Raw genomic sequence first — 5,000 nt, 5'->3', positions numbered from 1 at the left:
CCTGTTCTATTTAATCTTAAACTTTGATTATTATTATTATTGTTATTGATATTATTATATATATATATATATATATATATATATATATATATATATTTACCATATTGTTATTATTATCATTATTATTACTATTACTATTACTATTATTATTATTATCATCATCATTATTACTATTATACTTTCAAGCATTATAATTGTTATTATTAGTTATTGTTATTAGTTATTATTAGTTATTATCATTATATTATCATTATTAGCACTATCCTAACAATTGTTACTATTGTTAGAATTATTACTACGCTCATTATCATTACTTCTATCAATGCCACTATTATTATTATATTATCATTATCTTCTTTTACTTAGGAGGACATTTCTTGTTTGTTTTCTGTGTTGCTATTTTTCCTGCATCTCTCGCGCGTGCGGTCGTGTATGGTAGGTGGGATGAATGTGTACGTTTGTGTGTGTGTTTATGTACACATGTGTGTGTGATAAATGTGTGTTTGTGTGTGTGTGTGTGTGTGTGTGTGTGTGTGTGTGTGTGTGTGTGTGTTCGTGTGTGTGCACACATACACACACACACATGTGTATAGGTGGAATGAATGTATGTGTTTGTGGGTGCTTGTATGTATGTGTGTGCATGTGTGCATGTGTGTGTGTGTGTGTGTGTGTGTGTTTGTGTGTATGTGTGTGTGCGTGTGTGTGTGTAGGTGTGTTAGTGTGTGTGTGTGACTGCATGTGAGTGTGTGTATGTGCAGAAAGTCTTATATTCATGCATTTTATAAATTAGTTAATCAAACAACACAAACAGAAACCAGTCAACTTTCCGGCGACCAAAAGAGTCTCAATTAACAGGACAAAAGGAGAGAAAACAATAGACACAAATAACAACAACAACAACAACAACAAATCAACAAATAGATAGCCTACTGATAAAGATCACAAAACCTTGTCATGTACTTGTTCTGTTATTATTGTATTCTTTTATTACTTTTATATTTTTCGATTGTTATATGCATTTTACGTTTTTTTTTTTTTTTTTTTTTTTGGGGGGGTTTAAAACCCGGGTTAAAATGAGTAGGTTCCCGGGAATTTTTTTTGTGTTGTTTTTTCATAGATAATTAAACTGAATTATTCGTCCTTTAAATTTCCCCTTCTTTTTCTTTCTCTTTTCTTTTTCTTTTTTCTTTCTATTTTCAAACTAGAAAAATTGATTTCCCAACCCCTTTCCATTTAAATTAAACCACTGTTTTTCCTTTAAGAAATATTTATCTTCATAAATCCTACTTTTTTAAAACATCATGGTCTTTTCTTTTTATTAAATATTGGCTGCCCTTTTAAAGTGCTTTTGGGGTTTTCTGTTTGATAATTTTATTATTCAAATTTATTGATTCTTTTTTTCATTGTTTAAATTTTTCTCCTTTTCTCTTCTCTTTTCCTTCTTCTCTCCATCTCGCTCTCTCTCTCTTCCCCCTCTCTCTCTCCTGGGCTCTCTCTCGCCTCTTCTCATCGCTCTCCTATCTCTCTCCACTCTCCCTCGGGGCTTTTTTATCTCTCTCTCCCCTCCCCTCTCTCTCTTCTCTTTTCGGGTTTCCTCTTCTCCTCTTCCTCTCTCTCTCTCTCCTCTCCTCTCCTCTCTCTTCTCTCTCTCTCCTCGCTCCCTCTCTCCCCTTTCTCTCTCGCCCTCGCCTCCCTCTCTCTCTCTCTCCTCTCTCTCTCTCCCCCTTCTCCTCTTTTCTCTCTCTCCTCCCCTCTTCCTTTTTTTTCTTTTCTTTTCCTCCTCTCTCTCCTCTCTATCTCTCTATCTCCTCTCCCTCCTATCTATCTACTATCTATCTTCTTCATCTTTTTTTTGTTTTTTTGTTTCTTTTCTTCGTTTTTCCTGACTTATAACACAAATCTCTATTTCATGCAACCTTTTTGGCATTTTTCGTGGAATTTCCATTTCTTGGAATCCAGGTGTCAAAAGGCAAACGCACAAGCAGGTAACAATGTCAAGACCTAGATTTCATGCATATTTTGTGCTCTCCGCCTAGACAAATAAATACATGTTTGTGCATCCGTATGAAAATATTATGTAAAGTTTTATATCGATCCATCAGTTCATTAATTTATCTATTGATTTACATATTATCTACATGTATCTCTCTCTCTCATCCATTCTCCCTCTATCCTTCCCCATCCCTGTTTCTGTCCCTGCCTCTCCGTCCCTGTTCCTTCGTCCCTCACCCCGCCTCTCCCTCCTCCTTCCGCCGGCCTGCTCCCCTTCATCTCCCTTCCTTCGTCCCTCCCTCCCTCTTCCTCCGTCCCTCTTCCCATCTCTCCCTCCTTCGCTATCCTCACTCACTCTCTCTCTCTCTCTCTCTCTCTCTCTCTCTCTCTCTCTCTCTCTCTCTCTCTCTCTCTCTCTCTCTCTCTCTCTCTCTCTCTCTCTCTTTCTCTCTCTCTCTCTCTCTCTCCGTTCCTCCCCCCACCTCTCCCTCCCTCCCACCCTTCCTCCCTTCCTCCTTTCCCTCCGTCCCCCTTCCCTTCGTCCCTCTCCCATCCCCTCTCTCACCCTCACCCCGGACCTCCTCTTCCCTCCATCTCTCCCTCCTCCTCCTCCTCCTCCCTCCGTCCCTCCCTCCTCCCCTCTCCCTCCTCTTCCTCCCTCTATCCCACCTTCGCCCCCCATTCTTCCCTCTCCCTTGTCCCTCTCCATTCTCCCTCCATCCCTCCCTCCTCCCCTCTCCCTCCTCCTCCTCCCTCCATCCGCCCTTCGCCCCTCCCTCCTTCCCTCTCCCTTCTCCCCCTCCCTCCCCCCTCCATCCCTCCTCCTCCTCCTCTCTTCATCCCCCCTCCATCCCTCCCTCCTTCCCTCTCCCTCCTCCTCCTCCTCCCTCCATCCCCCATCCGCCCCCCCCTCCTTCCCTCTTCCTCCTCCTCCTCCTCCCTCCATCCCCCATCCGCCCCCCCTCCTTCCCTCTCCCTCCTCCTCCTCCTCCCCCCACCCCTCATCCGCCCCCCCCCCTCCCCTCTCCCTCCTCCTCCTCCTCCCTCCATCCCCCATCCGCCCCCCCTCCTCCCCTCTCCCTCCTCCTCCTCCTCCCTCCATCCCCCATCCGCCCCCCCTCCTCCCCTCTCCCTCCTCCTCCTCCCTCCATCCCCCATCCGCCCCCCCCTCCTTCCCTCTTCCTCCTCCTCCTCCTCCCTCCATCCCCCATCCGCCCCCCCTCCTCCCCTCTCCCTCCTCCTCCTCCCTCCATCCCCCATCCGCCCCCCCTCCTCCCCTCTCCCTCCTCCTCCTCCTCCCTCCATCCCCCATCCGCCCCCCCTCCGCCCCTCTCCCTCCATCAGCCTTCCATAGCAGCCATCAGTCGCGGCGCCAACCTTCTCCCTCTCCGACCACTTCTCCAACCCGATCCCTGCACCGTGGTCGAGGCTCCTGGCCGTTCCCTGTGATCTTGGAATGGACTTTTCTCCTTTGCCTTTTCCCTCCGTTTGCCTGTTGTTGTTTTTTTTTGTTTGTTTTTTTGTTTGTTTTGTTTTGTTTTTTTCATCTCGTGTGTGTGTGTGTGTCTTTCTCATCTTGATTTTTCTTTTTTCTTTTTCTTTTTGTATTTTTGGGTTTAACTCTGTATATTCTGTACTTTCGTTGTTGTGTCGTTTTTTTTTTTTTCTTTTATTTCTTTCTTTCTCTTTTTTATATTTGGGCTTTGAACTCTTTCACCTCTTTTATCTCCCCATTTCTTCCCTTTTATTTCTTTCTTCTGTATGTCTCTGACTCTTCCATTCTCTTTCTTTCTTTGAATCTATTTTTTCCGGCATTTTAGTTTATTTCAGTGCCTTTGTATCGACCTTCTTTTATCCATGTCTTTAAATCTTTATTTATCTTGATTTACCTTTATCAGTGTTTTTAAATCATACGTATGAATACAAGTACATATATTCATAACTGCGTGTATATTTGCTTTATTTCGTCAAATTATCAAGTTCTCTCTTTTCTTCTATTCACCCACATTCCTAAGCTGTCTATCAGCCTTTCGTTATCTACTTCTTGCATCTTACCATCTACATATATTTCCATTCTTTCTACTACTTATTAATCTTATTAAATGCTTATCTACTATTCTACCTTTGCTTCACTTCCATCTTTCTTACAACCTATACACCCAATACCTTCTCTTCTCACCCACGCCTTCCTCCCCTCTCCTTCATTCTCCTTCATTCTATCCTATCGTCTTCCGCTCTCACGTATCTCCTCCTTCATAGCTTGGTCGTCAGACGAGCCCAATAAATAAGCAATCTGATTCATGTTCTGGAGGCGTGAGAGCAATATTTGTAACAAGTAATCTCGTCCGTCCTTCCCTGCTTTGTTCGTGGCGTGGCTGAGATGCTGTTACAACACTGGAAGAGCATTTGCACACGTGTATACGAGTACATTGATAACATATGCACACACACACACACGTGTATGTATATATATATGCTGGTTTCTATAATTATTTATCATTCTATTTATCCATCTATCTTTCTATATATCCATATCTATCTATCTGTCTATATATATATATGTTTATATTCCTACCCATTTGTCTACCTATCTATCTATATACACATATGTATATATTCCTTCCTATCGGTCTGCCTATCTATCTAACTGGATACCTATCTACCTCTTTATCTATCTATATTTATATATATATCTGTGTGTGTGAGTGTGTTTATTTGAGAGAGAGAGAGAGAAAGAGAGAGAGAAAGAGAACGAGAGAGAGAGAGAGAGAGAGAGAGAGAGAGAGAGAGAGAGACGGAGAGAGAGAGAAAGAGAGAGAGAGAGAGAGAGAGAGAGAGAGAGAGAGAGAGAGAGAGAGAGAGAGAGAAAGAGAGAGAGAGAGAGAGAGAGAGAGAGACAGAGAGAGAGAGAGAGAGAGAGAGAGAGAGAGAGAGAGAGAGAGATACGGAGAGAGAGAGAAAGAGAGAGAGAGAGAGAGAGAGACAGAGAGAGAATGATAACAGATGAA

The sequence above is a fragment of the Penaeus chinensis genome, chromosome 11 (genome assembly GCF_019202785.1).
Source record: "Penaeus chinensis breed Huanghai No. 1 chromosome 11, ASM1920278v2, whole genome shotgun sequence".
Lineage (NCBI taxonomy): Eukaryota > Metazoa > Arthropoda > Malacostraca > Decapoda > Penaeidae > Penaeus > Penaeus chinensis.
The sequence above is the reverse complement of the archived record's forward strand: the minus strand, read 5'-3'. Positions refer to the sequence as shown.